At 44.8% G+C, this 12,980-nt stretch overlaps 1 long non-coding RNA gene across 1 annotated transcript in view; it reads right to left on the bottom strand.

The window, feature by feature from the left end:
* Positions 1-1,299: 1,299 nt before the first annotated feature.
* The window catches only part of LOC129382255 (uncharacterized), an 81,350-nt gene continuing 69,669 nt past the window's right edge, over positions 1,300-12,980 (bottom strand). The window contains exon 3 of the long non-coding RNA XR_008610357.1: positions 1,300-1,423. This is a non-coding gene — a long non-coding RNA (uncharacterized lncRNA). The remainder of the gene's footprint in view (positions 1,424-12,980) is intronic.

Genomic DNA, 12,980 nt, shown 5'->3' with positions numbered 1-12,980 from the left:
CTTCCAACAAGTTCGTACAGTCAGGCCGCAGCTCCTGCGCAGCACGCACACTTCGTAGAGGAGCTGCAGGTTCACTAAAAAAATTACCATATCCAGTTGCCTACTTTTGGCATGCCCATCAAACATGCTAGACATCTAGGGGCTGTATAGACAAAACATCATGAACATGTCATACGAAAGACCACCAGTATGCCTAAACAGAAAAAAAAACAAATTGAGTATGTCCGTGACGCACACACAGCGAAAAAAAGAAGACACAGTTGATTTATGAACAGAAAGTGGTACGACAATCGTTCTTTTGTTTTTGTTTGTTTCTTTTTGTATTTGCAAACGATTAGTAGTTAACATGGACAGGCTGCATACCATATAGTTACCTGTATAATACTTGCACTTTTGTGTGATCATTAGGAGCGCGCGAGCAATTCGCAAAAGAATACGGTATGTGACAATAAGTACAAATGTAACAGCACTAAAAAGAAATGAACAAGATTAAAAGATTCAAAGCTGGCTGATGCGCTTTCATTTTGTAAACTAGACTCCTCTAGCGAACAGACCACAACAGAAGAAAGGAAGCGTAGTCGGAGACGCCGCGGCATAAGTTAACACGCATCTTGAAAGACGCGAAAGCAAAACAGAGAAGCCTGGCCTTAGAGTCTCGGCGGACATGCATAGTCGGGCGTGAAATTTGGGACTCGCGTGGTGTTCGCAGAGAATTAGGTCGCGCGGCGAAATGCGCTTCCGTGCGTCGTTAGGGCGGAGTGTGTACACCACATTCTGTCTCGCTAAAACCGTGCAGCGGGCGTGATCACAGTCTACGCTCTCTCGCTACAGAGGCCAAGTGCGCAAACCTTCTACTACGTGAGTAATGAGGATAACTGACTGGGTATTACGCATGCAGTTCTCTTCCACAAAATGTCGTAGTCCCGCACTTCAATTTTTTTTTTCGTAGTGATCGTTGGGGCTGAAACCTTCCAAAGCTACACAGGGGGCTAGCCTAAGCGCCGTTCTCGAAGGTTCCCGCGTTAATCTCGGCCACCATCAATTTTAATTAAAAATAAACGAATTTATAAAACGGATATACATAGCTTATGCGGTTTCCTTAATGCCGTACTTAATACTGTTTGCCCCCATAAGAGTGCTTCATTTGACATGGGCGAAGACGTGGAGCTGGACTAGTTCTTTAACGCGAAAGCACGTTGTTTTCGTCTGGGTAATCAGCGCATACGTATTCGAATAATAATGCAAACGACGCAAATATGCAAACAAGTGTAAACCGAAATCTGACTCACCCGTCGGTTCTCTGCACTCGTGAGCCACAGAATTGCAGAGTTCATGTAGCGCCCGGCGCTCGTACGGGAAGATGAAGTGCTGGCAACTCTGGGCCACAGTGGAGCGTCGCGAAAGCTGTTTCGTAGCACGCACGCTGCACGTAAAAAAAAATCTTGCCGTTAATTTTTTTTTTCAGCACGCCACATTAAGGGCTTTGCGACACGACAGCGCTGTCGGATGAGTGTTTGGATAGCGTTCGCGCTCACTAGGCGACTAGGCTATATTAAAGCAAGGTCCTAATATAGAACTCTTCCTCTTTGTGTAACGATGAACATAATGTTGCAGGGAGATTTATGTACACTGTTGCTAGAGCAACAACAAAAAGAAGATCCTTTTCCGCTCCTTTGCCTATTGTGCGTGTGTCCAGTTTTGCTCCCGATATGCTAACACTTCAAATAAATCTGTTTGCGTCAGCAGCTGCTTTAGGTTATAAATTCATAAATTAAAATCAGGCGGTGACGCTGCCCTGAAGTTCACACACCAGCTCACCATGACGACAAGGATTTTGATAGCCTCTGTTCGGGTGTTCATTTAATAGGTTATCGGTAACTGGAAGTGCTCAATGCGTTTTAATGGAACCAAATTATCAACCTTGGGAGTTTGTGAGAACGTCATCAAGGACAAGATGGCTCAAATTTCAACAAAAAATTTGAAATCCCTGATTTAACAGTGACGTTGCGGCGCTGAACCCGCCGTGGTTGCTCAGTGGCTATGGTGTTAGGCTGCTGAGCACGAGGTCGCGGGATCGAATCCCGGCCACGGCGGCCGCATTTCGATGGGGGCCAAATGCGAAAACACCCGTGTACTTAGATTTAGGTGCACGTTAAAGAACCCCAGGTAGTCGAAATTTCCGGAGTCCTCCACTACGGCGTGCCTCATAATCAGAAAGTGGTTTTGGCACGTAAAACCCCATAATTTATATATATATTTCTTGCGGCGCTGAGGTTTCAGTGCGAAATTCAGGAAACAGTTGTTTGCCCTCCTTAATATATATAAGGTAAATATGTAGTACGGTAGGGCTGAACAAGAAGCGGCAAGCGCTGGGCAGTACTGCTTCCTAGTTCCAATGTAAAACGTAAAATATCGGGCAGAAAGCGTCCTTTGAGATGATTATCTACGTTGTTTTGATTATCATTCAAGTGGCGGTGGAGCAGTGTAATATAGTGATGGGAAATTGATAAATGGTACAGATTTTAATTATTATGCATATGTTGTGTAATTATGGAGTGTAATTTGTTTGTTTGGGTACATTCGGCAAGACAGCAGTCAGCACGCACCACAAGCTAGAAGACAGCTTCGGTCACCTAATGGATGGAATGGATGGAATGGAGGGAATGGACGGAATGGACGGAATGAACAGAATGGATGGAATGGATGAAATGGATAGAATGGATGGGATGCGATGAGATGAAATGGGATGGGGGAAAGATCAACGGGCGGAGGGGTGAATGGATGGATGGAATTAATAAAATGAATGAATGAACAGACGGACAGACGGACGGACGGACGGACGGACGGACGGACGGACGGATGGACGGATGGACGGATGGATGGATGGATGGATGGATGGATGGATGGATGGATGGATGGATGGATGGATGGATGGATGGATGGAATTGATAGATAGGCGGATGAATGGAAAGAAAGTTGCTGAAGTAATCTACGCATGGGGGCTAATAGCATTAAAACATCCTTACATTGAAATATGCGCGTGGCATTCTGGCAGCTGCTGCGAGTGGGCTACATAATGGTCATGTGATATCCATATAGTGGACACATGATGACTACATGATAGACATCCAGAACTTACAAGTCGGTCTAGGACGTCTGCATGTGGAAAGCGCACTCAGATGTCCATAAGGCATGTTTTTCTGCAAAGCACAATGTACACTTCCATAATGCACCAGAGTTCAAAGCTCGAAAATGTTGAAGGTGCTGTGGGTTTGTACTCCCTTGAATGGACATCGCCGCTTACGTAAGTACATTTCAACAGCCGCTCGCTAGTGAGTATGGAGGTAATCCGCGATATGATAAAACTGTCACAGCGTTGCACGAAATAGTCAAGAATACTACAGCAGCCAGATATACCAAGCGATTGAGAGAAGGCTGGTAAACTCTGTTGAACAGGCAATAGCAACAAATACAAGGGCCAGTTCTTGTTCTGACACACTATTCAGAGCAGCAAAACATTATTCAGATTTTGTCTGATAATCACGGAGGTCCTTATTGACTAATTCAAGCGCCCTAATTATTTATCACTCTTCCTTTATTGTTATAAGGCCTCTCTGCCCAGTTAGAATTGAAGCGTGTCAGCTTAAGGTACATTTTTTCACAAAGCATTAAATGTCAATCGGCCGCTCCTGACAACGGCTGACTGGCCTTTATTGCTTTGCAAAAGGCAGCACCAGCACCATTGTCATCGTATATTGTCATGTGAAATTGTGGAATAACAATCCTCAAATACTTCTAAACTAATTTATATCGCGTGACGCACGAGCACCTACGCTCACATTCATTTTCTTGAAGCTATCCGCGCAAGACCTTATGCATTATAGAGATAAGGCCATGAGTCGTTCATGTGAAAAGGGATCCTCTGCTGGAAGTCAGGGTGCTCCAGACCTTTTTGCTTGCCACTGCGTAAAGGCAAAAGAGCAGCAGATAACATAATATACATATATTTTAAGTTACGTGGTATACACACATACAGGCTACCTCCTAATATAGTTGCTTCTGGTGGCGGTCCTCTATTTATCGCTATATTCCTCGTGGGTACAGATAAAGTTCTTACGGCTCCGCCATTTGTGCCGGCCATGCATAGCTGGCAGCCTTCCGGTGCGGACGCAGACAAGCGAGATCTATACACCTTCGGCTGAGGCAGGGCCATTAGTCGGCTTTTGTTTTGATGCTGTCGACGAGAAAAAAAGCCATACAGTGCGCAGGAACATGCTCATCTCTAGGCGACACCCAAGAAGGTAGCTGCCGGCATTGTTTTCCGCGATCCACGATCGATTTCAGATGAAGAGCTGCTAGTCCAGCCTAGGTGCGATTTATTAGCAACTGAACGAGGCAAAACTCGTTCGCAAACTGTCTTTCTTTCTTTATTTTTTGCTCTACTTTGTTTCAAGCGATAGGAATAGCATCGAGGAGTTCTAGATAATTATCACGCCAGACTTTGTGAAACTGCTCCCTGTCTGCGCAGTGGCCGTTCTTCTACTCGTTCTTCCTCGCAAATTGTGTGCATAAGCGTACAGAATATATTCTTAACTGTAGAACCTATACGGATAGCCATGGCATTCTAGTTGACATTAAGAGAAAAGGAAATGGAGCTGGGCAGGCCATGTAATGCGGACATAACCGGTGGACCATTAGAGTTACAGATTGAGTGCCAAGGAAAAAGAAGCGGAGTCGCGAGGACTGCAGAACATTAGGTGGCATGGTGAAATGAGGAAATTTCTTGGCGCAAGTTGGAATAAGCTAGCGCAGACAGGGGTAACTTGAGATCGCTGGGAGAGGCCTTCATCCTGTAGTGAATATAAATATAAGCGCATGATGGTGATGATGTTGGCGGTATGAGAATACACGATTTCTTCTCGTGCCGATTCGGGCCAGATTTTGCTCTACCTAATGTGGCAGAAATGGAAAGCACGGTAGGTTCGGCAGAAGTTCAACGGTCGTTAAATGTCGTTGGCAAATATTAAAGCGCCGCATTTACGTGTACGAAATAATGAGTTCCATTCGCCAGTGAAGCTGTAGAATATGTAAAACGATATATGATCGACTATAATGCAGCCCGTCATGCTCGTGGCACATCGCCTTACCTCGTAAATCGACGGCTTTTAGTTGGTTCAAACATGCGAAGGGATCTTGGTTGCAGTTGATTAAAATTAATTGGTATTTTATTTTACTTCCTCGCAGACAACGTGAGCACGCGCCTGAATCGCATCGTTCGCATGTGTGACATCGTTATCTTTGGCCGTGTACGCCCATGAAATGGGGCTTCATTATTCACATAACTTGATGTGCAAGCATCTTCCTGATTTACCTTAACAGTAATATCGTTGGTAGACAAATTGCTGTATCGGCTGTCGTAAGTTTTATCGCCCATGCGATGTAGAGCCTTGGACATTAGCATGCGCCTTCATTGGCTTGCATAAGACGTGCATCGTGTCGCGTAATCCTGTCTCGTTCGCTTGCACCCCACTGCACAATAACACATACAGAAGCTTGCTGCAATTTTTGTTGTTGTTTTTAGCGTAGCAAATGCCCGAACGGAACAAACAAAAAATAATTATAATGAAACCGCGTGGGAAGTCATAACACTTTTTATTTTTACTGTAAAATTTACATAAGTTGATCTTATGTTAGTAATCTGTAATAGTGAAAGCCGTCCTTAGTTTCGCTGCTGATGAAAGGCCGAATAGTTTTTTTTTTTGTTGTTGTTGTTGTTACTTTTCACTACAAAAAAACATTATCGCCAACTGTAACCAGGTCCCGTCTTGAACGCTGATAACCTTTGACAGCAAGTTAACTTGCCCATAAAAAATTTTCGAGGAGGAATCTATTGCCCTTGTATGTTATGGAGAAGATATCTGACCAGTTTCCTTTTGCAAATACCACGTCTCGTCAGTACATTCCAAACGAACATTCTATACCGCATTCAGTATATTATGCAAGGTTAAGGGGCCACGTTTATGAATAATCAAAATAACATAAACTTCCTGAATCATGAGATATAATGGCCGCGCGTGCTCTGGCCGGGGCAAGGCGATATAACGTTGTCCCCATTCCAACGCAAGAAAACGATTGAGCACTGGCGGTTGAAGTGGTAGCCCTCGCGCGCAGTATATTTAGGCGACAGAGATTGCAAGGTCGAAAGCAGAGCTTTATGGCACCGTCAATAAACAAAATGTTATCCATCTCAGTCCTTTTAGCTGCGCCACAGTAGATAAGATTATCATGATTAACGATGCCCATATAAAGCTCCACTTTCCACTTTGGTCATTTGACTGCATTTTTGCAATGCTGCCCTTTTCCGAGTTTTTCTGCGAGTCGGTGCATGTGCTTTTTTTTTCATCCTTTGATCGTTTGTTGTATGTGAAATATGTAGATTACAAGCATATTATTCGTTTAACCTCCCCACTCATCAATGAAATTTTTCTCACCAGCGCTCACGTATGTTGCCATTACGGTTTCCCTTGGTACGTTCTCGGAATATACAAGTTATCTACGTGGTGTGTGGGCAATGTGGTTTGAATAGTGTGCGATGACAGTGACATCTTCAAGGGACTATTGCCCTAGGTTAGCGGTCTTGCATAACGTAGGAGCAACATTCTGAGCAGTTTACGTCACAGCACCCAAGTGCAAAATATCATATATTGATGGTGATCATGATGATGTAGGAGGTGTTATGCTATCATATATTTTTGTTCACTACTGTACTTTACTTTCTTTGATTTACCCATTCAATATATGCCACTGGGGGTGTCCTCGTTCTTGGCCAGTGTTCTGGAATCGGTATGTCCAAGTGTGATGGGAGCAGTACAGAATCCTTAAATGTCGCTTCACACATGTCGTACTTTTCTTGCGTATATCTTTCGTATACTTCGTATTCAATCGTATAATTTTCTCTGCATAGGTACACTTGTCATCAACTAATTGTACGCACTGCCGTTAGTTGTATTTGTCACCTGTTTTTGAAGTATTCCAACAGGTGCAGTGGATCTGTGTGAGTCATTCTTATCTTTCCATCTCCTCTTACCGCTTCCCATTGCAGCGTTACCAACTGGATGTTTGTCTTCCTGTTAACTGCTCTGCTTTCCGCATTTGATCTCTCTCCATGTCTATCTTATGAGAAAAACACTTAAGGTATGATGGTCAGTCAAGTTCGGTAACGTACATACAGCAACTTCTTAAGCCTCAGCTGGGGCGGAACACAACAACGCAAGTATACAGAGTATGATGGCTCTTCAGGAGGAAGAATTTCGTTTATTCTGACTTCTACAAAACTAGAACTGCTTTATTTGTGACCTGTTTTTCAGCCTGCGGGAAGCCTTATGTACCGTAGCTTTTACTCCACGAGTGTGCTCTTGCTTTGACGATTACTTGTGCGTCTGGTGCAATCGCAGCGGGAAAGGAACGTATTAAGCAGGAATAAGCTTTCTTCATTGGTCAGAAACGTAAGGAAAGGCTTACCTGCTGAGAACAGAATCCGTATACAGTGTTGCTCGTGGCATCGCAAGCAGTCAGATCAGTTTCGTTGATGCGCAACTCGGCTGCCGTAAATAACTTGCAATGAACTGGGCTGATCGAGTAAACGTTTTCCGGGATACCGAGAGCTCTAGAATGAACTATCTGTAATTAATTGCGTGCAGCACTTTATATATTTTTGGTTGGAATATATTATAACGGCAGCTGGTGGTTAGATGCATCTATAGCACTCCTTTCAAATTGACCATCGAAGAACTCACGGCAGCGATCGGCTACGTAAAGAAGCGTTCATCACCTGGCCATAACGGTGTAAGTTATGAAGCGCTCGCAAATCTATGCCACACATCTCGCCTACGCCTTCTGGAGCACTACAGCGCCTCATGGATATTGGAATGCATCATGTAACCGCACAAAAAACAAGCGACAAAGAAGGAACACACAGACAGTCTTGTGTGTTCCTTCTTTGTCTCTTGTTTTTTGTGCGGTTACATGATGCCTTCCAATATCGATCACCAACTCGCCCGCCTATCCCTGTTAAATATGTTACTTTCTAGTTCATTGGGCCCTGTTCTTCCTTCTGTCTTGTGTGTTCCTTCTTTGTCCCTTGTTTTTTTGTGCGGTTACATGATGCATTCCAATATCGACCACCAACTAGCGCCCGCCTATCCCTTTTAAATATGTTGCCTCATGGCTAACTGGGGAGGTTCCTACGGAATGGAAGCTTGCGAAAGTCATTCCTATATTGAAGCCAGGAAAGCAGCCAACAAATTACGCCTCCTTCAGACCCATATCTCTGCTTAGCTGCGTAGGGAAGCTATTCGAAAAAATGATCTACAAACGACTAAATTTGTTCCTGGAAACTACAAAAGTTTACCCGGAGGAAATGAATGGCTTCCGGCAAAATAGGTCCGCAATTGATAATGTCATTGCCTTGGTCTCATCAATTGAAGGGGAATTGGTCTCTGGAAACATACCTACAGCATTATTTTTAGACATTAAGGCAGCATATGATTCGGTCTATCATAAAGCAATACTTGACGCTTTGGAAACCCTTGGTCTTGGAGGACGGCTTTACGTATGGATTGAAGACTATCTTCAAGTACGCCAACTTTTCATGTGTACCCCGGATGGCCCCACGGCGCTTTATGCCGTCGAGAAGGGAGTGCCACGAGGAGCTGTGTTAAGCCCGGTATTATTTAATTTAGTCCTCATCCATCTGAGAAGAAACCTGCCCCGCGGCGTCAAAATCACACTGTACGCGGACGACATCTGCATTTGGAGTGCAGCGCGTTCCCCCAGTACCACCCAACAACGTCTCCAGAGAGCGCTAGCAAATATATCGGCCTACCTAAATCCAAGGGGTCTGAAATTGTCCCCCGACAAAAGCGTTGCCATAGCTTTCACGCGGAGGTGTATGGAAAAATACCCACTAGTGTTGGGTGGTCGTGCCCTTCCATACGTCAAGACGCAGAGGTTTCTTGGAGTGACAATCGATAGGAACCTTACATGGTCGCCCCAAGTAAAAAAAAAAACTGAGTGAGAAGATTTTCTCGGCGTCGCACGTATTCCGATATTTAGCCGGGTCACAGTGGGGCAGCAACTGTCGATCAATGGTGCTCCTCCATAAGGCTTACGTCGACGGAACACTACGTTATTACCTCCCGATCCCGCAGAAAATGTCTCCCACAAGCAAGAGAAAACTTGAGGCAGCACGAAACAACTGCCTTCGCGTATGTCTTGGCCTTCCGAAGGGGTCGTCCCGCTCAGTAACTGTAGCAGAAGCATGATGTCTGCCTCTCGAAGTGCTATCTTCGCAGGAGACACTTCGGATTCACCTCCGCCACGTCATTCATACGAAGACTCACTTTTTCAAGGATACTTCTAGAACCCGTGCTACATCTAGCTTTGGGCAGGCCGTCGGAAGCATATCTATTTCGATTCCTGCTCAGGCGTCACAAATTATGCCACGAAACATTTCACCATGGACACTGTCCCCACTGGAAATCGTGCCATATATACCTGGAATCAGTGCGAAAAAGAAAATGCCTCAAGCAGCGACTTATCTGATAGCTTTGGAATATATGCACAAAGAATACGCAGCCGCAACACAGATTTTCACAGATGGCTCTACAACTCCACATCGTTCATCATGCGGACTTTTTGTTCCCTCTACAGGGCAACGATTCTCGTTTCGTCTTGATCGAGCGACTTCATCTACTTCAGCGGAGCTATATGGCATTAAGGAGGCCCTTGTGTATGTACTTCGACAGCAGCCGCCAAAGACCTGGGTGATTTTCACAGATTCAAAAGCAGCCCTACAAAGTATGTGGAACAGGCACAAGCGTTGCAATAATCAACCTGCAGCATTTGACATTGCTTATCTTCACCACAGGGCTAAGATTGCTGGGCATTGCATAAAGTTCCAGTGGATACCTGGCCATGCCGGCATTTCGGGAAATGAAAGAGCGGATGAAGCTGCCAGAAATGGACTCCAATACTGCAAGTTCAAAAGAACATTTTTTACAAACGCCGACGCTTCAAACATGGCAAAAAAGTATGCCTATCAAGAAAAAGACCGCATCTGGAATCTGCCGCTTCACCAAGATAACTTCCTGCGTTACATTGACCCAGAAATGAGACCGAAAATTCCACGACTACTTCCTCGACACTTATACCCTAGTTACACGGGCAGCTTAACCGCGTTTAAGCTTAACCGTGGTTAACTCGCTCAACCGTGGTTAACGCGAACCGTAGTCCGCCAGAGTTACACGGTCTATTTCGATAACAGTTAATGGTCTGATGATGCGTCACGTGATCTCTTGCATACAGGCTTCATTTTGAATAATTTTTCTTCGACATGTCATTACAGTGGTATAAAGATGTTAGTTTTCAGCAAAACAATTGTCATATTTGAGGGTTTTAACGTGTAAGGCAGCGTTTTGCACGTGTAGGTTATTTGTTTTCGATACTCCTGCTCTCAGTTGTGAGCATGCCTGGTGGGCATACAACTACATAAAAAGTCATAATTAAGGGTCACAAGTATAAAATAAAATTAAGTCTACTGAACGGAAAGGTAAAAAAAATTCTTGATGACCAAATGAATGTTTCAACTAACAAACATTGGTTACATTATTAAAGGAAGTACAACATTGAAGCTATACGCTTGCATTTACAAAACAAAGAATAAGAAAGGAAGAAAAGACAGTGCTTTCAGGTGTTAATGTATGTACACTGCGATTTCACATTGCACAAATTATCACGAAAAGTACATGTTAAAAATACTGAAGCTATAAGTTTAAAAGCAGCGCCATCAAACGGCACAAGAAAGTGAGACGCACACAAGCGTTTGTGTGTGTCTCACTTGTCCTGTTTGATTGCGCTGTTCTTAAATTTTGAAATTTGTGCGTAGCCGTCATCTCTCTGTAGAAGTGCGCGTTTCGGCTCCTTAAGCGCAGAGCGCCCAGATTATCTTCCCAAATGCGTATCACTGCCTCAGTTGTCGCGTCAGGCCAAATGATGCGCTTTTTGGAAGATATCTGGGAAGCGACAGCGCTGTACATGTACCGTCCACCCCCCCATTCTGCCCATTTCCGAAACGTCGGTTACACTAAACCGAGGTTGCCAAGCTCGGTTGCCGGTCAACCGCGGTTAGAGGCCTAACCGCAGTTTCGCCTGCCGTGTAACCGCACTAACCGCGTTTAGCGATAACCGCGGTTACATTAACCGCGCTTAAGGTCGCCCGTGTAACAGGGGCATTAGAGACGTTGTACCACCGTCTTCGACTGAACGTGGCATACACGAACAATTATCTGTACCGCATAGGGCTTACCACTAACCCATACTGTGATAACTGTCGCAACTTAAAGATAATTGAGCACATATTACTAGAATGTCCCGCGTATCGCGGCGAGGGACAATTATTTGAGCAACAAATGGACATGATTTGCCACGAACCGTTAACGTTACCGAGCATCTTAGGTCCAATGCCCGGCCCTTCAAAACAGCGACGGGTTTTGGATTTATTGTTCAAATACCTATCAGAAATCGGTTTAATAGGAAAGCTTTAAAAATTGCACCCTTCATATACAAAAGCCTAAATTTACCCGCCATGTCACCTGTAAATATTAGTATCAGGTCAACTCGGACATTTCATATTTATTTTTATCCTCTTTTTCTCCCACTCTATTCTGGAATCTTTTAATCCCGTTCCCCATCCCTATACAGAGTAGCATGCTAGCGGTTATATACGCGCCGGCAAAATTCTCTGTTTTTCTAATAAAGAGCTCTCTCTCTCTCTCTCTCTCTCTCTAGCACTCCTTGATTCATATCAGTCCTAAGTGCATATTGTTTTCAATCGCATACGTTTCTCCTAAAAGGAACGTCTGCTTAGATCGCATATACAAAAATTGTAACATAACTTCGGAGATGTCTTACTGCGTGTCAAAGGTTTTCACACGAGATGCACACAAAAATTATACAAAAGGCACTTATGCAGGTGTTAGGCGAATCCTACTTATCCGACGATTTGTTTCGTTAATACGAAGCATTCGTTGCTTCCTTCTAGGCACGTTGCCGTTGGTAGGTCGGTAGGTAGATTTCTGTCTCACCTCATTTCGGCCCACTGTAAGAAAAAGAAATGCATGACCAACAGTTGAATCGAACCTCCGCCTTCGAGGACAGCTGCCCAACGCTCTAACCATCAAGCCATGATTGCATGCACCGGGCTCAGCCTGGTTAACCTCCCTGCCTTTCCCTTATGACTTCTCTCTCTCTCATGCCAAAGCGGGCTAGCTCTATCTTTTCTTTCATAATGTTTATTCTTTCGCCCTGTGACACGGTTGACGCGTGCGTCACGTGGCAGTCCCTTGTGTTCTCTCTTGGTGACAGTATTAGCTTTGAAAGGCTGTATCACGACGCATTCAATTGACAGGAAGCAGGAGCGGGGGCAAAAAGCAGAGAGGAGCAGAGCAGTAGCGCTGCGAGAGCGACACTGCCTGCTCCCGCATCGACACAGCTATCATGCACTCCGCGGGAGCAAATGGAAACGTTGAGCTGTATCGCGTTAAGTTCCCAGCATTCTGTGTGGTGGTGAACTTCGCTTCTCGGTCGCCATTGCTGACGATCACTGAACTAAGTGATACCACACGGTTTTGTTTGTTCAGGGGCGGCATGCGCCATGCATTGCCGTGAAGCGGCAAATATGGAAAGGTCCGCCACTTGGAGGCCAGCCCACGTGCGTGCAGCGCCGCCGCCATCCGTCGATCTGTCGCTCATTCCTGCTGTTGTCAGTTGCACTGGTTGTATGCCGCTAGCACGTACATAGAATTTTATGTTGTTTATGACTTTCTTGCAGTTTATGTAGCTCAAAAGACGCATTGTTCAAAATGAAGGCCTGATTTTCCCTGGCGTATTCCAGTTTGGATTTACACAGCGGTTGTCACCGC

Source organism: Dermacentor andersoni, chromosome 6 (genome assembly GCF_023375885.2).
Source record: "Dermacentor andersoni chromosome 6, qqDerAnde1_hic_scaffold, whole genome shotgun sequence".
NCBI lineage: Eukaryota > Metazoa > Arthropoda > Arachnida > Ixodida > Ixodidae > Dermacentor > Dermacentor andersoni.
This window is presented reverse-complemented; position numbering and strand designations above follow the sequence as displayed.